Raw genomic sequence first — 23336 nt, 5'->3', positions numbered from 1 at the left:
GTCTAAAGTATAGATCTCAAAGTCTGTGCACAGAATTTAGCAAGGGCCTCGCACCTTCTGATGCATCAGGTAGGTGCACAATAGCATAGCCTAACCCTCTGTACTTTGGTCTATATTGATGCGGGACATAGACAGCCAGCTGATGACCAATCCATTAGTGCAATGGATGGCTGGAAGCATTTGTCTTTGCCTTTGCAATACCACAGAAGCAATGCATGGTCAATGTACAGCAATGACACACCTGTGTGAACAGCCAGGAGACCCCCCCCATGTTATGTTACATAGTTACATAGTTAGTACGGTCGAAAAAAGACATATGTCCATCAAGTTCAACCAGGGAATTAAGGGGTAGGGGTGTGGCGCGATATTGGGGAAGGGATGAGATTTTATATTTCTTCATAAGCATTAATCTTATTTTGTCAATTAGGAACATTCAGCACCCACCCGCTATCAAGGCAGCTGCCTATCATGTCATGCCCTACCTGCACAGGTGTGCTGGCTACTCAAATGATCCAATTAAGGAGGCCATTTAGTCAGCAGCAGCAGAAGTCCTGTGCCTGGACGCTCCAACAGCGGCCAGACACAAGCAGAAGCAGAAGCAGCAGAAGCAGCAGCAGCACCACCTTTTGTTTTTTGGCTGCAGCAGCAGCAGCAAGGCCCACAGGGCTGGCTAGCTGGCTAGCCAGCAAGCAGGTAGCAATGAAAGTAGGAATCTTTCTTTTTAACCCTGTAAGGGGGTGGTGCACTGTACCCGAAGATACTGCCATATCGGGTCAATGCATAGGGCGACGGAAGCAAGCTTCGAAATCGGCCCCCGTTCTCAAAAATCCATTTAATATATGGTCCCCAGATAGGGGACGTATCAGATATTAAACTGATAAGAACAGATACTACACTTGATCTTAGCCAAAAGGCCGAGAAGCGATAACCGTGAAAGGGGCGGGCCCAACAAGGTCCCCTTCATGGGCACTATCACTGCTTGCTGTCAGGGAGGCTGCCAGACAATTTTCCATGCACACTCTGGGCTGGGGGGCAGTCAACCACCAGTACACACAGCAGAACCTAAACCCATACCATTATTGCTAAGCAGCAAGACAGGGGCCCATTGCACTCCCACGGGGCCTTTTTAAATGCAATCCATAACCCGGATTTGCCAGGAACCCTTCTTACTCCTCCTACTTGCATGTGACACTGGGCTTAGGATCTGCATAGGAAACACACACACAAGCACACACCTACCTTTGTTGCCTGCAGATGCCTCCTTGGCTGTCCCCAAACGGTATCAAACCAACACCCACGGGAAGCTGTAAGCATAGAGGACATGCCTGCACCCCATTGGACTTACCTGTGTGGGTTAAATCCGGGTTATTTGACAACCTATGGCGGTGATGGTTCTGCTCAGGCAGAGCAGTGCTGATGCTCCTCATAAAGCTGTCGCTGCTGTGAAGGTTCTAGGTGACATCACAAATCCCTATGGTTACATACACAACAAAGCTGGGTTGTTGTTGTTTACACTCTGCAAGGCCTGTGGAAGTGAGTGACATCATAGCACTGTAGTTCTGAGGGTTCTAGATGGATGCAACAATCTCCTGTTGCTTCTATGAAGGCCATAATAGACGACATCACCAAACAGCTCCATAGTCACATACACAGCAAAGGAGAGATGTTGTTTACACCTAGTGATGTCAGTGGTATTGAGTGACATCACAGCACAGTGCTAAGGCTCCTGGGCCTGGACACAGCAGCGGCTGCAATATCTCAACGGAGAATACGTTTATATATATGTGTGTGTGTGCGCGTATATATATATATATATATATATATATATATATATATATATTTCTCCGCCGAAATCACTTTTAAACCCATTTCCACCTTTTTTTCCCTTCTCTTCCTCTTACTTTTTTTTCACGTTTTTTTACGTTTTTCTCCTTTTCGCCTCTTTTCTGGGCGTATTATTCTTCTTTTTCTTCTTTTTTTTCGTCTAATGCATACCCCATCAGTGCAGCAATGCTTATTCAATACCGCCAGCAGATGGAGACACTGGGGGATAATTTTCTAAGGATTTATACTGATTTTTCCTGTCTGAATTTGTCGCACAGAAAGTTGCAGGCCAAATATGTGTGACATTTCTGCGACTTTAGCTTCTAGAGCATTTTTACAACATTATACATAGGTGCTGAATACATAAAAAGCGACTGTTCAGCGACAGACAAGTCGCATCGGCTGAAAGTAGGCCAGAATGTCAGTCCATGTTGGAGCAGGTTTAGATACAGTCTAAAGTATAGATCTCAAAGTCTGTGCACAGAATTTAGCAAGGGCCTCGCACCTTCTGATGCATCAGGTAGGTGCACAATAGCATAGCCTAACCCTCTGTACTTTGGTCTATATTGATGCGGGACATAGACAGCCAGCTGATGACCAATCCATTAGTGCAATGGATGGCTGGAAGCATTTGTCTTTGCCTTTGCAATACCACAGAAGCAATGCATGGTCAATGTACAGCAATGACACACCTGTGTGAACAGCCAGGAGACCCCCCCCATGTTATGTTACATAGTTACATAGTTAGTACGGTCGAAAAAAGACATATGTCCATCAAGTTCAACCAGGGAATTAAGGGGTAGGGGTGTGGCGCGATATTGGGGAAGGGATGAGATTTTATATTTCTTCATAAGCATTAATCTTATTTTGTCAATTAGGAACATTCAGCACCCACCCGCTATCAAGGCAGCTGCCTATCATGTCATGCCCTACCTGCACAGGTGTGCTGGCTACTCAAATGATCCAATTAAGGAGGCCATTTAGTCAGCAGCAGCAGAAGTCCTGTGCCTGGACGCTCCAACAGCGGCCAGACACAAGCAGAAGCAGAAGCAGCAGAAGCAGCAGCAGCACCACCTTTTGTTTTTTGGCTGCAGCAGCAGCAGCAAGGCCCACAGGGCTGGCTAGCTGGCTAGCCAGCAAGCAGGTAGCAATGAAAGTAGGAATCTTTCTTTTTAACCCTGTAAGGGGGTGGTGCACTGTACCCGAAGATACTGCCATATCGGGTCAATGCATAGGGCGACGGAAGCAAGCTTCGAAATCGGCCCCCGTTCTCAAAAATCCATTTAATATATGGTCCCCAGATAGGGGACGTATCAGATATTAAACTGATAAGAACAGATACTACACTTGATCTTAGCCAAAAGGCCGAGAAGCGATAACCGTGAAAGGGGCGGGCCCAACAAGGTCCCCTTCATGGGCACTATCACTGCTTGCTGTCAGGGAGGCTGCCAGACAATTTTCCATGCACACTCTGGGCTGGGGGGCAGTCAACCACCAGTACACACAGCAGAACCTAAACCCATACCATTATTGCTAAGCAGCAAGACAGGGGCCCATTGCACTCCCACGGGGCCTTTTTAAATGCAATCCATAACCCGGATTTGCCAGGAACCCTTCTTACTCCTCCTACTTGCATGTGACACTGGGCTTAGGATCTGCATAGGAAACACACACACAAGCACACACCTACCTTTGTTGCCTGCAGATGCCTCCTTGGCTGTCCCCAAACGGTATCAAACCAACACCCACGGGAAGCTGTAAGCATAGAGGACATGCCTGCACCCCATTGGACTTACCTGTGTGGGTTAAATCCGGGTTATTTGACAACCTATGGCGGTGATGGTTCTGCTCAGGCAGAGCAGTGCTGATGCTCCTCATAAAGCTGTCGCTGCTGTGAAGGTTCTAGGTGACATCACAAATCCCTATGGTTACATACACAACAAAGCTGGGTTGTTGTTGTTTACACTCTGCAAGGCCTGTGGAAGTGAGTGACATCATAGCACTGTAGTTCTGAGGGTTCTAGATGGATGCAACAATCTCCTGTTGCTTCTATGAAGGCCATAATAGACGACATCACCAAACAGCTCCATAGTCACATACACAGCAAAGGAGAGATGTTGTTTACACCTAGTGATGTCAGTGGTATTGAGTGACATCACAGCACAGTGCTAAGGCTCCTGGGCCTGGACACAGCAGCGGCTGCAATATCTCAACGGAGAATACGTTTATATATATGTGTGTGTGTGCGCGTATATATATATATATATATATATATATATTTCTCCGCCGAAATCACTTTTAAACCCATTTCCACCTTTTTTTCCCTTCTCTTCCTCTTACTTTTTTTTCACGTTTTTTTACGTTTTTCTCCTTTTCGCCTCTTTTCTGGGCGTATTATTCTTCTTTTTCTTCTTTTTTTTCGTCTAATGCATACCCCATCAGTGCAGCAATGCTTATTCAATACCGCCAGCAGATGGAGACACTGGGGGATAATTTTCTAAGGATTTATACTGATCTAAGGATTTATACTGCTTCTAGAGCATTTTTACAACATTATACATAGGTGCTGAATACATAAAAAGCGACTGTTCAGCGACAGACAAGTCGCATCGGCTGAAAGTAGGCCAGAATGTCAGTCCATGTTGGAGCAGGTTTAGATACAGTCTAAAGTATAGATCTCAAAGTCTGTGCACAGAATTTAGCAAGGGCCTCGCACCTTCTGATGCATCAGGTAGGTGCACAATAGCATAGCCTAACCCTCTGTACTTTGGTCTATATTGATGCGGGACATAGACAGCCAGCTGATGACCAATCCATTAGTGCAATGGATGGCTGGAAGCATTTGTCTTTGCCTTTGCAATACCACAGAAGCAATGCATGGTCAATGTACAGCAATGACACACCTGTGTGAACAGCCAGGAGACCCCCCCCATGTTATGTTACATAGTTACATAGTTAGTACGGTCGAAAAAAGACATATGTCCATCAAGTTCAACCAGGGAATTAAGGGGTAGGGGTGTGGCGCGATATTGGGGAAGGGATGAGATTTTATATTTCTTCATAAGCATTAATCTTATTTTGTCAATTAGGAACATTCAGCACCCACCCGCTATCAAGGCAGCTGCCTATCATGTCATGCCCTACCTGCACAGGTGTGCTGGCTACTCAAATGATCCAATTAAGGAGGCCATTTAGTCAGCAGCAGCAGAAGTCCTGTGCCTGGACGCTCCAACAGCGGCCAGACACAAGCAGAAGCAGAAGCAGCAGAAGCAGCAGCAGCACCACCTTTTGTTTTTTGGCTGCAGCAGCAGCAGCAGCAAGGCCCACAGGGCTGGCTAGCTGGCTAGCCAGCAAGCAGGTAGCAATGAAAGTAGGAATCTTTCTTTTTAACCCTGTAAGGGGGTGGTGCACTGTACCCGAAGATACTGCCATATCGGGTCAATGCATAGGGCGACGGAAGCAAGCTTCGAAATCGGCCCCCGTTCTCAAAAATCCATTTAATATATGGTCCCCAGATAGGGGACGTATCAGATATTAAACTGATAAGAACAGATACTACACTTGATCTTAGCCAAAAGGCCGAGAAGCGATAACCGTGAAAGGGGCGGGCCCAACAAGGTCCCCTTCATGGGCACTATCACTGCTTGCTGTCAGGGAGGCTGCCAGACAATTTTCCATGCACACTCTGGGCTGGGGGGCAGTCAACCACCAGTACACACAGCAGAACCTAAACCCATACCATTATTGCTAAGCAGCAAGACAGGGGCCCATTGCACTCCCACGGGGCCTTTTTAAATGCAATCCATAACCCGGATTTGCCAGGAACCCTTCTTACTCCTCCTACTTGCATGTGACACTGGGCTTAGGATCTGCATAGGAAACACACACACAAGCACACACCTACCTTTGTTGCCTGCAGATGCCTCCTTGGCTGTCCCCAAACGGTATCAAACCAACACCCACGGGAAGCTGTAAGCATAGAGGACATGCCTGCACCCCATTGGACTTACCTGTGTGGGTTAAATCCGGGTTATTTGACAACCTATGGCGGTGATGGTTCTGCTCAGGCAGAGCAGTGCTGATGCTCCTCATAAAGCTGTCGCTGCTGTGAAGGTTCTAGGTGACATCACAAATCCCTATGGTTACATACACAACAAAGCTGGGTTGTTGTTGTTTACACTCTGCAAGGCCTGTGGAAGTGAGTGACATCATAGCACTGTAGTTCTGAGGGTTCTAGATGGATGCAACAATCTCCTGTTGCTTCTATGAAGGCCATAATAGACGACATCACCAAACAGCTCCATAGTCACATACACAGCAAAGGAGAGATGTTGTTTACACCTAGTGATGTCAGTGGTATTGAGTGACATCACAGCACAGTGCTAAGGCTCCTGGGCCTGGACACAGCAGCGGCTGCAATATCTCAACGGAGAATACGTTTATATATATGTGTGTGTGTGCGCGTATATATATATATATATATATATATATATATATATATATATATATATATATATATATATTTCTCCGCCGAAATCACTTTTAAACCCATTTCCACCTTTTTTTCCCTTCTCTTCCTCTTACTTTTTTTTCACGTTTTTTTACGTTTTTCTCCTTTTCGCCTCTTTTCTGGGCGTATTATTCTTCTTTTTCTTCTTTTTTTTCGTCTAATGCATACCCCATCAGTGCAGCAATGCTTATTCAATACCGCCAGCAGATGGAGACACTGGGGGATAATTTTCTAAGGATTTATACTGATTTTTCCTGTCTGAATTTGTCGCACAGAAAGTTGCAGGCCAAATATGTGTGACATTTCTGCGACTTTAGCTTCTAGAGCATTTTTACAACATTATACATAGGTGCTGAATACATAAAAAGCGACTGTTCAGCGACAGACAAGTCGCATCGGCTGAAAGTAGGCCAGAATGTCAGTCCATGTTGGAGCAGGTTTAGATACAGTCTAAAGTATAGATCTCAAAGTCTGTGCACAGAATTTAGCAAGGGCCTCGCACCTTCTGATGCATCAGGTAGGTGCACAATAGCATAGCCTAACCCTCTGTACTTTGGTCTATATTGATGCGGGACATAGACAGCCAGCTGATGACCAATCCATTAGTGCAATGGATGGCTGGAAGCATTTGTCTTTGCCTTTGCAATACCACAGAAGCAATGCATGGTCAATGTACAGCAATGACACACCTGTGTGAACAGCCAGGAGACCCCCCCCCATGTTATGTTACATAGTTACATAGTTAGTACGGTCGAAAAAAGACATATGTCCATCAAGTTCAACCAGGGAATTAAGGGGTAGGGGTGTGGCGCGATATTGGGGAAGGGATGAGATTTTATATTTCTTCATAAGCATTAATCTTATTTTGTCAATTAGGAACATTCAGCACCCACCCGCTATCAAGGCAGCTGCCTATCATGTCATGCCCTACCTGCACAGGTGTGCTGGCTACTCAAATGATCCAATTAAGGAGGCCATTTAGTCAGCAGCAGCAGAAGTCCTGTGCCTGGACGCTCCAACAGCGGCCAGACACAAGCAGAAGCAGAAGCAGCAGAAGCAGCAGCAGCACCACCTTTTGTTTTTTGGCTGCAGCAGCAGCAGCAAGGCCCACAGGGCTGGCTAGCTGGCTAGCCAGCAAGCAGGTAGCAATGAAAGTAGGAATCTTTCTTTTTAACCCTGTAAGGGGGTGGTGCACTGTACCCGAAGATACTGCCATATCGGGTCAATGCATAGGGCGACGGAAGCAAGCTTCGAAATCGGCCCCCGTTCTCAAAAATCCATTTAATATATGGTCCCCAGATAGGGGACGTATCAGATATTAAACTGATAAGAACAGATAAGGTTTCAACAAAATTTTATTGAATAAATAAGAAACCATACAAAATTTAAAATGCAAAATAATAAAAGGTTCACAAAAGTTTTAAAATACAAATAATAAAACCAGTAATAAAAGGAGAAAAAATAAAAATGGCAGGATAAAACATTATACAAATGTCATAAAAACTGATTATACTGTTATTTCGTTCCATAGAGGCAGACACCACATGGATGCTGCCTCGCTGGCCCCCAACTGTTTCTTGTCTCTTAGGTAATAGATGTACATCTCACTCAGGGCCAGCTTTATACAGTTTTTAACATCAATAAAATCATGTTTAAAAAGTAAGATGTTCCTAACTTTCCAGATGGCATTTTTAAAACAATTAATAATCATCCAGCAGATCATCTGCTGTTTAAAATTGGGGCAGTTAAAAAGACCGTAAAAGACACATTCGTGATTAAAATCTTTTAGGCCGCAGGCCCACTTCAAAAGTGGGCCTACCTTCCTCCAAAGCTCCCGTGCAAAAGGGCAGTTCCAAAATATGTGCAGCACCGTTTCGTCCACTCCGCAGCCATCTCTCGGGCACTTGGCTCTCGCCACCAGTCCTCGCCTGTGCTGAAACTCACGAGTAGGGAGGCACTGGTGGACGATTGCCCAGGCAAGATCCCTGTGTACATTCGCCAGAAACTTCCCGTACACGTTCCGCCATACCTTTTTGGATCTTGCCTGTGTGAAATTGGACACTGCCAGGGTAACCTCACTCCGCCTGAGGACCTTTGATACCTTTCTCTGGTCCCCCAGTATGTCAGGCTCCAAATCTTGGAGACCTAGGAGCCTGACTGTCTTTTCCAACACCACATAATGTTTTGGGGGACACAGAAGCACCGGAGCGTTCAGAGGGATGCGCAACCATCTTTTAAAAACCATGCCCGCAGCGTACCTTAAAAAGCAGCTAAAAATGCCATCGGATTTAATAATTTTAAAACAGAAACAGAAATACTTTATGTAAAAGAAAGTAAAAAGGTTAGGAACATCTTTCCCGCCATTATCTTTACTTTTGTACATAAAATCACGCTTTAATTTCTCCATTTTTGAACCCCATAAAAAAGTAAAAACAATTCTAGTTACTTTTTTAATGTATAAAATAGATGGAGGAAATACCATGGCAATGTATAGCATAATAGGGAGTAAAACCATCTTTATTATTAAAATCTTCCCCTCCATGGTAAGGTTTCTAAGATTCCACATTAAAATCTTCTTCTCCATCTTAGCTATAGCTGAATCCCAGTTAGGGCTCCCATCATTGACCTGGTTAAAAACAATACCTAAAACTTTAATTTGATCCTGTTGCATTGTGACTCCTGGGGTGATGGATGAATCCCAGGAGCCAATATAAAAACAGTCACATTTATCTGTGTTTAGCTTAAAACCAGAGACCTCGCAGAAATAGCTGGTGTTCCTCAATGCCCCCCTCATGGATGGAGAGTCCGGGCACAGTATGGTGACATCATCCATGTACCCCAACACCTTTAGATGGGTCCCTCCTCCACCAGGTATCGGTACGCCTCTTACTACCCGGTCTTTTCTGAGGAGGGCCATCAGTGGTTCGATTGCGCAAATAAAAAGGAGTGGGGACAGGGGGCAGCCCTGTTTGACACCTGATAAAAGAGGAACACCGCTGGTTAAAAAGCCATTAACAGAGACTTGACTAAAACAGGATCGGTATAAAAGCATGATTCGGCTTAAAATCGTTTCAGGCACTGCCATCTTTTTAAGAACTAAAAACAGGTATTCATGGGAGACCCTATCAAAGGCTTTTTCAAAGTCTAAGGATAAAATTGCTACAGTTTGATTTCTATCCTTAAAATACCATAAAACATCTCTTAAAATATTTAGGGATTCAGCTATAGACCTTCCAGGTACCCCACAAACCTGATTTGGGTGAATTAATTTATGAATAAAAGGTTTAAAACGGACAGCTAATAACTTGGCTAAAACTTTATAATCAACATTTAAAAGTGTGATGGGGCGCCAATTTTTTAGCATATCCTTTTCACCCTTTTTAAAAAGTAATGATACAATCCCCCTCCTCCAGGAAGGGGGAAGTTCATTAACAATAAAAGTTTCTTTATACAATAAAACCATATCATCCTTTAAAATATCCCAAAAAGCTAAATAAAATTCGATGGGTAAACCATCTTCCCCAGGGGCCTTCCCACTAGAAAAACTTTTAAAAACAAATAAAAGTTCATCTAAGTTAAGATCACGGGATAAAACCTCCTGGTCTAAAACATCTAGCTTAAAATCAAGGGAATTAAGAACATGTTCTAAAAAGGATGGATTAAGATCTTTCTTATTAAAAAGAAGCTGGTAGAAGTTAAAAACTGCATCTAACATGCCTTTTGGAGTGGATTCACCCTCAAGGTTTTGGATGATATCCCTCCTATTCATCACTTTTTTAAAAAAGAAACGGGAACATTTCTCGCCCTCCTCCAGGTGCTGCACATGTGAGTTAAAAATGATTTGTTTCCCTTTCTTTTCTATGGCATGTTTTATTTCAGTTTTAAGGTTTAAAATATCATTTTCTACATCCATACCAGCTTCTTTCAATTTAAAAAGTACATTTAAACGCATGTTAAGAACATAAAACCACTGTTTTTCCATTTTTGCCTTCTTCTTACCTGCTTTGATAAAAAAAAATCTGATTTTAGATTTGGTGCCCTCCCACCAGTGCAGCATAGGCTCGTGGGGTTTTCTTTGTGATTGCCAGCATTGGTAGGTCCGCACAAACTCCTCTTTTATCTCAGGGTCCTCTAGGAGTGTGGTGTTTAATCTCCAGAGGCCCCTTTTTGCTTTTTGCTCCCCCTCTAGCTCCAGGCCCACCAAGAGGAGCTTATGATCAGAGAAGATATTCTGCTCGAGCGTGCATTTCAGGGGTTTAAAAGCTCTAGAGGAAAAAATAAAATCGATTCTGGAGCTCACTCTTCCATTGGACCATGTGGCGCCTGGGTCCTCCGGCAAGAGATCCTTCCAGCAATCTTTCAAATTAAAATCATCAATAAAATTTTTAAGCAGGTAAGAAGTGCGGTCTTTACGATTAATATCCCCACCCTGCCGGTGTTCCCCATCACGTATGCAGTTAAAATCACCTCCCACCAGCAGGGGGGAAGACCCAACACAAAACAGTGGTAAAATTTCAAATAGTTCTGCCCGCTCCTGTTTATCAGGAGGGGCATACACATTTAAAACACGAATTAAAAGTCCATTAAAATATAGATGAATTAAAAGAGCTCTGCCAGGCACAATCTCAGTTACTGTATGAATAGAAAAGGACTGGCCTCGGCAGAGCAGCCCAACACCCACAGAACGACAGTCATTTGCACCGGACCATATGGATGGGCCCAGCTTCCAGTCTTCTTTTAAGTCTTTATAGTCCATTTTACTAGGGATTCCACATTCTTGTAGCAGGCAAAGGTCAAAGTCACATGTCTCTAGATAAGAAAATAAAGCAGCCCTGCGATCAGGGCTCTTTAAGGACCTCACATTGAGTGAGGCAATTTTTACAGGGATAGGCATAGTTTATGGAGAGTCCGTGCTTGGAGAATCAAAGTCAATAATAAGCTGCGTACCGTCATCCCCCGCCTGCGGGGTCATCAGCTCCTTGATGTTCTGAGGGTCGGAGCTTGAGATCGATGATGCCCCGACCCTGAGCTCGCTCTCGTCCGAACTACGGCACGCCGCTTTCCTTTGAATGTCTTCCTCTTCTTCTTCTCTTTGTCTTTTAAATGTCACACTGCTGTCCATATCCTCTGTGTTGCTCTCACTCGATGTAATCTCTGGCCCCCGGCTGATGGATCTGCGTCTTCTTTCATCATTTGACGACTGGAACTGCTGCACAGGGGCCTGTGAGGCCTCTTTTCCGGAACCTTTGCCGCTACCTTGGGAAGTTTTCATCGCTTGTTCCCCAGCAAGCGTTGCTGAGGACTGTTGCTCCAACTTCCCCATCGATCGACGATGGCCAGTTTTACCCACCGGGTCCACTGCTGGCGGGGCAGCAAACCCTGGTTTGGCGCCACTTGTCTTCTTGGCCCTGTCCTGTATAGGCGGAGTAACAGGACCGGGCTCAGACCTGGCCACCTGGCTCCCCTTCCGGCGGGCTTTCACCGGGGCCTCTTCGTCCGGAGCAGGGCGACCCTGGGCCAAGCCAGTACCTGGCTTATGCTGCAATTTTGGGTCCACTTTTGCCCCCACCGAGGCCCGTCGGCTGCCACCCGCCACAGGTGAGCCCCCTTCAGAAGTTTCGGCGGGCTCTTGAGCCAGGTAGGAAGTCGATCGACGTCTTTCAATTTCCCGGGCAGTAAACTCGATCACCCGCCCGGGCTTCGTGGAATCCCCATGGCCTCCCCCTAGCACTACCACCGGTGGGCCCCCCGATGGAGCACCAGAGGTCTTGGGCCTGGACCCATCAGTACCTGCCATCTGGGGTTTGGGCATCTTAAAAAAGGACGTCTTTTGTCCTGTCCCCTCTTTGGGTGGGCCCAGCCTTGACCCACCCATCGTAGTTTTTGCTTTATGGGGACAGGAATTAAAATCGTGATTTTCCTCTCCGCAGAGGTTGCACCTTATCGTATGGCTACATCTTGAGGCTATGTGACCTTCTTGGCCACACCTATTGCAGCGAATCACACGCTCCGCGCCGCAGGTCTCCTGGGTGTGGCCAAACCTCAAGCAATTTCGGCAATACATAGGCATTTGAGGATAGAACAGGAAGCCCCGAACTCTCCCGATGGCAAAATTTGGGGGCGGATGGCAAAGACCCCCAATACCACCGGGATCCTTACGGAGCTTGACCCAGAACTTCCTCTTGCCGTTCCAGAACCGCACGGAGTTCAAGATTTTGTTTGCGAATCGCACCTCTTCGCAGTATCGCCGAAGAAAAGTGGCTATATCCTCCGTGGTCACATGAGGGCTGTGCATAGCCACCACCAACGGTATATGTTCCTCACCATAGAGGAACTGGAACGAAAGACCGTCGAGTCGATCGTCCCTCTGGTCCGCACCAGACAAGGTTGCATAGATGTTATCGCAACACGCCGTGGCCGTGAAGGTGACGGTATACAGGCCACGGCTTTCCTGGTCATTTAGACACAGGATGTCCTCCCTGTTGAGGCGGAAGTAGTCAAGAAGAATCACCTCCGCAATGAAGCGGAGGTTCTTCAACTGACGATGGCTCTCCGACACCTCTATGCGGATGGTATTTCGCATCGACATTTCCCCAGAGGGGAAAGCCCAGGAGAACGGCATCTTCCACACCCAGGGACTAAGCCCCTTCCCCAATAGCAGCAGGGGCTCGGAATCCCGCTATAAAAGCGGAACCCTTACCCAAGGCAGAGGTCGGGGGTACCCTAGGTGCTTCCGAAGCTACAGGTAACGCTCAACGTACCGAAAATGCCTTCTGAGACACAAGGTCCCAGAGACAGGGGGATCGCAACCCGTTGTCCGTGGACTAAGCCCGCTCCCCAATAGCAGCAAGGGGGTGAAGTCCCTCCGTAAGGAGAGACAATCCCCCAAGGCCGAGAAGCGGGGTACCACAGACACCTTCCGACCAGACCAAATGCAGATACTACACTTGATCTTAGCCAAAAGGCCGAGAAGCGATAACCGTGAAAGGGGCGGGCCCAACAAGGTCCCCTTCATGGGCACTATCACTGCTTGCTGTCAGGGAGGCTGCCAGACAATTTTCCATGCACACTCTGGGCTGGGGGGCAGTCAACCACCAGTACACACAGCAGAACCTAAACCCATACCATTATTGCTAAGCAGCAAGACAGGGGCCCATTGCACTCCCACGGGGCCTTTTTAAATGCAATCCATAACCCGGATTTGCCAGGAACCCTTCTTACTCCTCCTACTTGCATGTGACACTGGGCTTAGGATCTGCATAGGAAACACACACACAAGCACACACCTACCTTTGTTGCCTGCAGATGCCTCCTTGGCTGTCCCCAAACGGTATCAAACCAACACCCACGGGAAGCTGTAAGCATAGAGGACATGCCTGCACCCCATTGGACTTACCTGTGTGGGTTAAATCCGGGTTATTTGACAACCTATGGCGGTGATGGTTCTGCTCAGGCAGAGCAGTGCTGATGCTCCTCATAAAGCTGTCGCTGCTGTGAAGGTTCTAGGTGACATCACAAATCCCTATGGTTACATACACAACAAAGCTGGGTTGTTGTTGTTTACACTCTGCAAGGCCTGTGGAAGTGAGTGACATCATAGCACTGTAGTTCTGAGGGTTCTAGATGGATGCAACAATCTCCTGTTGCTTCTATGAAGGCCATAATAGACGACATCACCAAACAGCTCCATAGTCACATACACAGCAAAGGAGAGATGTTGTTTACACCTAGTGATGTCAGTGGTATTGAGTGACATCACAGCACAGTGCTAAGGCTCCTGGGCCTGGACACAGCAGCGGCTGCAATATCTCAACGGAGAATACGTTTATATATATGTGTGTGTGTGCGCGTATAGATATATATATATATATATATATATATATATATATATATATATTTCTCCGCCGAAATCACTTTTAAACCCATTTCCACCTTTTTTTCCCTTCTCTTCCTCTTACTTTTTTTTCACGTTTTTTTTACGTTTTTCTCCTTTTCGCCTCTTTTCTGGGCGTATTATTCTTCTTTTTCTTCTTTTTTTTCGTCTAATGCATACCCCATCAGTGCAGCAATGCTTATTCAATACCGCCAGCAGATGGAGACACTGGGGGATAATTTTCTAAGGATTTATACTGATTTTTCCTGTCTGAATTTGTCGCACAGAAAGTTGCAGGCCAAATATGTGTGACATTTCTGCGACTTTAGCTTCTAGAGCATTTTTACAACATTATACATAGGTGCTGAATACATAAAAAGCGACTGTTCAGCGACAGACAAGTCGCATCGGCTGAAAGTAGGCCAGAATGTCAGTCCATGTTGGAGCAGGTTTAGATACAGTCTAAAGTATAGATCTCAAAGTCTGTGCACAGAATTTAGCAAGGGCCTCGCACCTTCTGATGCATCAGGTAGGTGCACAATAGCATAGCCTAACCCTCTGTACTTTGGTCTATATTGATGCGGGACATAGACAGCCAGCTGATGACCAATCCATTAGTGCAATGGATGGCTGGAAGCATTTGTCTTTGCCTTTGCAATACCACAGAAGCAATGCATGGTCAATGTACAGCAATGACACACCTGTGTGAACAGCCAGGAGACCCCCCCCATGTTATGTTACATAGTTACATAGTTAGTACGGTCGAAAAAAGACATATGTCCATCAAGTTCAACCAGGGAATTAAGGGGTAGGGGTGTGGCGCGATATTGGGGAAGGGATGAGATTTTATATTTCTTCATAAGCATTAATCTTATTTTGTCAATTAGGAACATTCAGCACCCACCCGCTATCAAGGCAGCTGCCTATCATGTCATGCCCTACCTGCACAGGTGTGCTGGCTACTCAAATGATCCAATTAAGGAGGCCATTTAGTCAGCAGCAGCAGAAGTCCTGTGCCTGGACGCTCCAACAGCGGCCAGACACAAGCAGAAGCAGAAGCAGCAGAAGCAGCAGAAGCAGCAGCAGCACCACCTTTTGTTTTTTGGCTGCAGCAGCAGCAGCAAGGCCCACAGGGCTGGCTAGCTGGCTAGCCAGCAAGCAGGTAGCAATGAAAGTAGGAATCTTTCTTTTTAACCCTGTAAGGGGGTGGTGCACTGTACCCGAAGATACTGCCATATCGGGTCAATGCATAGGGCGACGGAAGCAAGCTTCGAAATCGGCCCCCGTTCTCAAAAATCCATTTAATATATGGTCCCCAGATAGGGGACGTATCAGATATTAAACTGATAAGAACAGATACTACACTTGATCTTAGCCAAAAGGCCGAGAAGCGATAACCGTGAAAGGGGCGGGCCCAACAAGGTCCCCTTCATGGGCACTATCACTGCTTGCTGTCAGGGAGGCTGCCAGACAATTTTCCATGCACACTCTGGGCTGGGGGGCAGTCAACCACCAGTACACACAGCAGAACCTAAACCCATACCATTATTGCTAAGCAGCAAGACAGGGGCCCATTGCACTCCCACGGGGCCTTTTTAAATGCAATCCATAACCCGGATTTGCCAGGAACCCTTCTTACTCCTCCTACTTGCATGTGACACTGGGCTTAGGATCTGCATAGGAAACACACACACAAGCACACACCTACCTTTGTTGCCTGCAGATGCCTCCTTGGCTGTCCCCAAACGGTATCAAACCAACACCCACGGGAAGCTGTAAGCATAGAGGACATGCCTGCACCCCATTGGACTTACCTGTGTGGGTTAAATCCGGGTTATTTGACAACCTATGGCGGTGATGGTTCTGCTCAGGCAGAGCAGTGCTGATGCTCCTCATAAAGCTGTCGCTGCTGTGAAGGTTCTAGGTGACATCACAAATCCCTATGGTTACATACACAACAAAGCTGGGTTGTTGTTGTTTACACTCTGCAAGGCCTGTGGAAGTGAGTGACATCATAGCACTGTAGTTCTGAGGGTTCTAGATGGATGCAACAATCTCCTGTTGCTTCTATGAAGGCCATAATAGACGACATCACCAAACAGCTCCATAGTCACATACACAGCAAAGGAGAGATGTTGTTTACACCTAGTGATGTCAGTGGTATTGAGTGACATCACAGCACAGTGCTAAGGCTCCTGGGCCTGGACACAGCAGCGGCTGCAATATCTCAACGGAGAATACGTTTATATATATGTGTGTGTGTGCGCGTATATATATATATATATATATATATATATATATATATATATATATATTTCTCCGCCGAAATCACTTTTAAACCCATTTCCACCTTTTTTTCCCTTCTCTTCCTCTTACTTTTTTTTCACGTTTTTTTACGTTTTTCTCCTTTTCGCCTCTTTTCTGGGCGTATTATTCTTCTTTTTCTTCTTTTTTTTCGTCTAATGCATACCCCATCAGTGCAGCAATGCTTATTCAATACCGCCAGCAGATGGAGACACTGGGGGATAATTTTCTAAGGATTTATACTGATTTTTCCTGTCTGAATTTGTCGCACAGAAAGTTGCAGGCCAAATATGTGTGACATTTCTGCGACTTTAGCTTCTAGAGCATTTTTACAACATTATACATAGGTGCTGAATACATAAAAAGCGACTGTTCAGCGACAGACAAGTCGCATCGGCTGAAAGTAGGCCAGAATGTCAGTCCATGTTGGAGCAGGTTTAGATACAGTCTAAAGTATAGATCTCAAAGTCTGTGCACAGAATTTAGCAAGGGCCTCGCACCTTCTGATGCATCAGGTAGGTGCACAATAGCATAGCCTAACCCTCTGTACTTTGGTCTATATTGATGCGGGACATAGACAGCCAGCTGATGACCAATCCATTAGTGCAATGGATGGCTGGAAGCATTTGTCTTTGCCTTTGCAATACCACAGAAGCAATGCATGGTCAATGTACAGCAATGACACACCTGTGTGAACAGCCAGGAGACCCCCCCCCATGTTATGTTACATAGTTACATAGTTAGTACGGTCGAAAAAAGACATATGTCCATCAAGTTCAACCAGGGAATTAAGGGGTAGGGGTGTGGCGCGATATTGGGGAAGGGATGAGATTTTATATTTCTTCATAAGCATTAATCTTATTTTGTCAATTAGGAACATTCAGCACCCACCCGCTATCAAGGCAGCTGCCTATCATGTCATGCCCTACCTGCACAGGTGTGCTGGCTACTCAAATGATCCAATTAAGGAGGCCATTTAGTCAGCAGCAGCAGAAGTCCTGTGCCTGGACGCTCCAACAGCGGCCAGACACAAGCAGAAGCAGAAGCAGCAGAAGCAGCAGCAGCACCACCTTTTGTTTTTTGGCTGCAGCAGCAGCAGCAAGGCCCACAGGGCTGGCTAGCTGGCTAGCCAGCAAGCAGGTAGCAATGAAAGTAGGAATCTTTCTTTTTAACCCTGTAAGGGGGTGGTGCACTGTACCCGAAGATACTGCCATATCGGGTCAATGCATAGGGCGACGGAAGCAAGCTTCGAAATCGGCCCCCGTTCTCAAAAATCCATTTAATATATGGTCCCCAGATAGGGGACGTATCAGATATTAAACTGATAAGAACAGATACTACACTTGATCTTAGCCAAAAGGCCGAGAAGCGATAACCGTGAAAGGGGCGGGCCCAACAAGGTCCCCTTCATGGGCACTATCACTGCTTGCTGTCAGGGAGGCTGCCAGACAATTTTCCATGCACACTCTGGGCTGGGGGGCAGTCAACCACCAGTACACACAGCAGAACCTAAACCCATACCATTATTGCTAAGCAGCAAGACAGGGGCCCATTGCACTCCCACGGGGCCTTTTTAAATGCAATCCATAACCCGGATTTGCCAGGAACCCTTCTTACTCCTCCTACTTGCATGTGACACTGGGCTTAGGATCTGCATAGGAAACACACACACAAGCACACACCTACCTTTGTTGCCTGCAGATGCCTCCTTGGCTGTCCCCAAACGGTATCAAACCAACACCCACGGGAAGCTGTAAGCATAGAGGACATGCCTGCACCCCATTGGACTTACCTGTGTGGGTTAAATCCGGGTTATTTGACAACCTATGGCGGTGATGGTTCTGCTCAGGCAGAGCAGTGCTGATGCTCCTCATAAAGCTGTCGCTGCTGTGAAGGTTCTAGGTGACATCACAAATCCCTATGGTTACATACACAACAAAGCTGGGTTGTTGTTGTTTACACTCTGCAAGGCCTGTGGAAGTGAGTGACATCATAGCACTGTAGTTCTGAGGGTTCTAGATGGATGCAACAATCTCCTGTTGCTTCTATGAAGGCCATAATAGACGACATCACCAAACAGCTCCATAGTCACATACACAGCAAAGGAGAGATGTTGTTTACACCTAGTGATGTCAGTGGTATTGAGTGACATCACAGCACAGTGCTAAGGCTCCTGGGCCTGGACACAGCAGCGGCTGCAATATCTCAACGGAGAATACGTTTATATATATGTGTGTGTGTGCGCGTATATATATATATATATATATATATATATATATATATATATATTTCTCCGCCGAAATCACTTTTAAACCCATTTCCACCTTTTTTTCCCTTCTCTTCCTCTTACTTTTTTTTCACGTTTTTTTACGTTTTTCTCCTTTTCGCCTCTTTTCTGGGCGTATTATTCTTCTTTTTCTTCTTTTTTTTCGTCTAATGCATACCCCATCAGTGCAGCAATGCTTATTCAATACCGCCAGCAGATGGAGACACTGGGGGATAATTTTCTAAGGATTTATACTGATTTTTCCTGTCTGAATTTGTCGCACAGAAAGTTGCAGGCCAAATATGTGTGACATTTCTGCGACTTTAGCTTCTAGAGCATTTTTACAACATTATACATAGGTGCTGAATACATAAAAAGCGACTGTTCAGCGACAGACAAGTCGCATCGGCTGAAAGTAGGCCAGAATGTCAGTCCATGTTGGAGCAGGTTTAGATACAGTCTAAAGTATAGATCTCAAAGTCTGTGCACAGAATTTAGCAAGGGCCTCGCACCTTCTGATGCATCAGGTAGGTGCACAATAGCATAGCCTAACCCTCTGTACTTTGGTCTATATTGATGCGGGACATAGACAGCCAGCTGATGACCAATCCATTAGTGCAATGGATGGCTGGAAGCATTTGTCTTTGCCTTTGCAATACCACAGAAGCAATGCATGGTCAATGTACAGCAATGACACACCTGTGTGAACAGCCAGGAGACCCCCCCCATGTTATGTTACATAGTTACATAGTTAGTACGGTCGAAAAAAGACATATGTCCATCAAGTTCAACCAGGGAATTAAGGGGTAGGGGTGTGGCGCGATATTGGGGAAGGGATGAGATTTTTTATTTCTTCATAAGCATTAATCTTATTTTGTCAATTAGGAACATTCAGCACCCACCCGCTATCAAGGCAGCTGCCTATCATGTCATGCCCTACCTGCACAGGTGTGCTGGCTACTCAAATGATCCAATTAAGGAGGCCATTTAGTCAGCAGCAGCAGAAGTCCTGTGCCTGGACGCTCCAACAGCGGCCAGACACAAGCAGAAGCAGAAGCAGCAGAAGCAGCAGCAGCACCACCTTTTGTTTTTTGGCTGCAGCAGCAGCAGCAAGGCCCACAGGGCTGGCTAGCTGGCTAGCCAGCAAGCAGGTAGCAATGAAAGTAGGAATCTTTCTTTTTAACCCTGTAAGGGGGTGGTGCACTGTACCCGAAGATACTGCCATATCGGGTCAATGCATAGGGCGACGGAAGCAAGCTTCGAAATCGGCCCCCGTTCTCAAAAATCCATTTAATATATGGTCCCCAGATAGGGGACGTATCAGATATTAAACTGATAAGAACAGATACTACACTTGATCTTAGCCAAAAGGCCGAGAAGCGATAACCGTGAAAGGGGCGGGCCCAACAAGGTCCCCTTCATGGGCACTATCACTGCTTGCTGTCAGGGAGGCTGCCAGACAATTTTCCATGCACACTCTGGGCTGGGGGGCAGTCAACCACCAGTACACACAGCAGAACCTAAACCCATACCATTATTGCTAAGCAGCAAGACAGGGGCCCATTGCACTCCCACGGGGCCTTTTTAAATGCAATCCATAACCCGGATTTGCCAGGAACCCTTCTTACTCCTCCTACTTGCATGTGACACTGGGCTTAGGATCTGCATAGGAAACACACACACAAGCACACACCTACCTTTGTTGCCTGCAGATGCCTCCTTGGCTGTCCCCAAACGGTATCAAACCAACACCCACGGGAAGCTGTAAGCATAGAGGACATGCCTGCACCCCATTGGACTTACCTGTGTGGGTTAAATCCGGGTTATTTGACAACCTATGGCGGTGATGGTTCTGCTCAGGCAGAGCAGTGCTGATGCTCCTCATAAAGCTGTCGCTGCTGTGAAGGTTCTAGGTGACATCACAAATCCCTATGGTTACATACACAACAAAGCTGGGTTGTTGTTGTTTACACTCTGCAAGGCCTGTGGAAGTGAGTGACATCATAGCACTGTAGTTCTGAGGGTTCTAGATGGATGCAACAATCTCCTGTTGCTTCTATGAAGGCCATAATAGACGACATCACCAAACAGCTCCATAGTCACATACACAGCAAAGGAGAGATGTTGTTTACACCTAGTGATGTCAGTGGTATTGAGTGACATCACAGCACAGTGCTAAGGCTCCTGGGCCTGGACACAGCAGCGGCTGCAATATCTCAACGGAGAATACGTTTATATATATGTGTGTGTGTGCGCGTATATATATATATATATATATATATATATATATATATATATTTCTCCGCCGAAATCACTTTTAAACCCATTTCCACCTTTTTTTCCCTTCTCTTCCTCTTACTTTTTTTTCACGTTTTTTTACGTTTTTCTCCTTTTCGCCTCTTTTCTGGGCGTATTATTCTTCTTTTTCTTCTTTTTTTTCGTCTAATGCATACCCCATCAGTGCAGCAATGCTTATTCAATACCGCCAGCAGATGGAGACACTGGGGGATAATTTTCTAAGGATTTATACTGATTTTTCCTGTCTGAATTTGTCGCACAGAAAGTTGCAGGCCAAATATGTGTGACATTTCTGCGACTTTAGCTTCTAGAGCATTTTTACAACATTATACATAGGTGCTGAATACATAAAAAGCGACTGTTCAGCGACAGACAAGTCGCATCGGCTGAAAGTAGGCCAGAATGTCAGTCCATGTTGGAGCAGGTTTAGATACAGTCTAAAGTATAGATCTCAAAGTCTGTGCACAGAATTTAGCAAGGGCCTCGCACCTTCTGATGCATCAGGTAGGTGCACAATAGCATAGCCTAACCCTCTGTACTTTGGTCTATATTGATGCGGGACATAGACAGCCAGCTGATGACCAATCCATTAGTGCAATGGATGGCTGGAAGCATTTGTCTTTGCCTTTGCAATACCACAGAAGCAATGCATGGTCAATGTACAGCAATGACACACCTGTGTGAACAGCCAGGAGACCCCCCCCATGTTATGTTACATAGTTACATAGTTAGTACGGTCGAAAAAAGACATATGTCCATCAAGTTCAACCAGGGAATTAAGGGGTAGGGGTGTGGCGCGATATTGGGGAAGGGATGAGATTTTATATTTCTTCATAAGCATTAATCTTATTTTGTCAATTAGGAACATTCAGCACCCACCCGCTATCAAGGCAGCTGCCTATCATGTCATGCCCTACCTGCACAGGTGTGCTGGCTACTCAAATGATCCAATTAAGGAGGCCATTTAGTCAGCAGCAGCAGAAGTCCTGTGCCTGGACGCTCCAACAGCGGCCAGACACAAGCAGAAGCAGAAGCAGCAGAAGCAGCAGCAGCACCACCTTTTGTTTTTTGGCTGCAGCAGCAGCAGCAAGGCCCACAGGGCTGGCTAGCTGGCTAGCCAGCAAGCAGGTAGCAATGAAAGTAGGAATCTTTCTTTTTAACCCTGTAAGGGGGTGGTGCACTGTACCCGAAGATACTGCCATATCGGGTCAATGCATAGGGCGACGGAAGCAAGCTTCGAAATCGGCCCCCGTTCTCAAAAATCCATTTAATATATGGTCCCCAGATAGGGGACGTATCAGATATTAAACTGATAAGAACAGATACTACACTTGATCTTAGCCAAAAGGCCGAGAAGCGATAACCGTGAAAGGGGCGGGCCCAACAAGGTCCCCTTCATGGGCACTATCACTGCTTGCTGTCAGGGAGGCTGCCAGACAATTTTCCATGCACACTCTGGGCTGGGGGGCAGTCAACCACCAGTACACACAGCAGAACCTAAACCCATACCATTATTGCTAAGCAGCAAGACAGGGGCCCATTGCACTCCCACGGGGCCTTTTTAAATGCAATCCATAACCCGGATTTGCCAGGAACCCTTCTTACTCCTCCTACTTGCATGTGACACTGGGCTTAGGATCTGCATAGGAAACACACACACAAGCACACACCTACCTTTGTTGCCTGCAGATGCCTCCTTGGCTGTCCCCAAACGGTATCAAACCAACACCCACGGGAAGCTGTAAGCATAGAGGACATGCCTGCACCCCATTGGACTTACCTGTGTGGGTTAAATCCGGGTTATTTGACAACCTATGGCGGTGATGGTTCTGCTCAGGCAGAGCAGTGCTGATGCTCCTCATAAAGCTGTCGCTGCTGTGAAGGTTCTAGGTGACATCACAAATCCCTATGGTTACATACACAACAAAGCTGGGTTGTTGTTGTTTACACTCTGCAAGGCCTGTGGAAGTGAGTGACATCATAGCACTGTAGTTCTGAGGGTTCTAGATGGATGCAACAATCTCCTGTTGCTTCTATGAAGGCCATAATAGACGACATCACCAAACAGCTCCATAGTCACATACACAGCAAAGGAGAGATGTTGTTTACACCTAGTGATGTCAGTGGTATTGAGTGACATCACAGCACAGTGCTAAGGCTCCTGGGCCTGGACACAGCAGCGGCTGCAATATCTCAACGGAGAATACGTTTATATATATGTGTGTGTGTGCGCGTATATATATATATATATATATATATAT

At 46.1% G+C, this 23336-nt stretch overlaps 8 non-coding genes and 1 pseudogene across 8 annotated transcripts; all 9 read right to left on the bottom strand.

The window, feature by feature from the left end:
- Positions 1-735: 735 nt before the first annotated feature.
- LOC130314352 (U2 spliceosomal RNA) lies at positions 736-926 on the bottom strand. The gene has a single exon (XR_008862059.1). It is a non-coding gene; the product is annotated as a U2 spliceosomal RNA (small nuclear RNA).
- Positions 927-3010: 2084 nt separating this feature from the next.
- LOC130314351 (U2 spliceosomal RNA) lies at positions 3011-3201 on the bottom strand. The gene has a single exon (XR_008862058.1). It is a non-coding gene; the product is annotated as a U2 spliceosomal RNA (small nuclear RNA).
- A 2023-nt stretch (positions 3202-5224) lies between these two features.
- On the bottom strand, positions 5225-5415 carry LOC130314350 (U2 spliceosomal RNA). The gene has a single exon (XR_008862057.1). It is a non-coding gene; the product is annotated as a U2 spliceosomal RNA (small nuclear RNA).
- A 2103-nt stretch (positions 5416-7518) lies between these two features.
- LOC130314304 (U2 spliceosomal RNA) lies at positions 7519-7704 on the bottom strand. Its single transcript, XR_008862028.1, has one exon. It is a non-coding gene; the product is annotated as a U2 spliceosomal RNA (small nuclear RNA).
- A 5389-nt stretch (positions 7705-13093) lies between these two features.
- LOC130314323 (U2 spliceosomal RNA) lies at positions 13094-13311 on the bottom strand (annotated as a pseudogene).
- A 2100-nt stretch (positions 13312-15411) lies between these two features.
- LOC130314349 (U2 spliceosomal RNA) lies at positions 15412-15602 on the bottom strand. The gene has a single exon (XR_008862056.1). It is a non-coding gene; the product is annotated as a U2 spliceosomal RNA (small nuclear RNA).
- A 2091-nt stretch (positions 15603-17693) lies between these two features.
- On the bottom strand, positions 17694-17884 carry LOC130314348 (U2 spliceosomal RNA). The gene has a single exon (XR_008862055.1). It is a non-coding gene; the product is annotated as a U2 spliceosomal RNA (small nuclear RNA).
- A 2086-nt stretch (positions 17885-19970) lies between these two features.
- LOC130314345 (U2 spliceosomal RNA) lies at positions 19971-20161 on the bottom strand. The gene has a single exon (XR_008862053.1). It is a non-coding gene; the product is annotated as a U2 spliceosomal RNA (small nuclear RNA).
- Positions 20162-22245: 2084 nt separating this feature from the next.
- LOC130314344 (U2 spliceosomal RNA) lies at positions 22246-22436 on the bottom strand. Its single transcript, XR_008862052.1, has one exon. It is a non-coding gene; the product is annotated as a U2 spliceosomal RNA (small nuclear RNA).
- Between the last annotated feature and the right edge of the window lie 900 nt (positions 22437-23336).

Source organism: Hyla sarda, unplaced genomic scaffold (genome assembly GCF_029499605.1).
Source record: "Hyla sarda isolate aHylSar1 unplaced genomic scaffold, aHylSar1.hap1 scaffold_181, whole genome shotgun sequence".
NCBI classification, from domain to species: Eukaryota; Metazoa; Chordata; class Amphibia; order Anura; family Hylidae; genus Hyla; species Hyla sarda.
The sequence above is the reverse complement of the archived record's forward strand: the minus strand, read 5'-3'. Positions and strand labels throughout refer to the sequence as shown.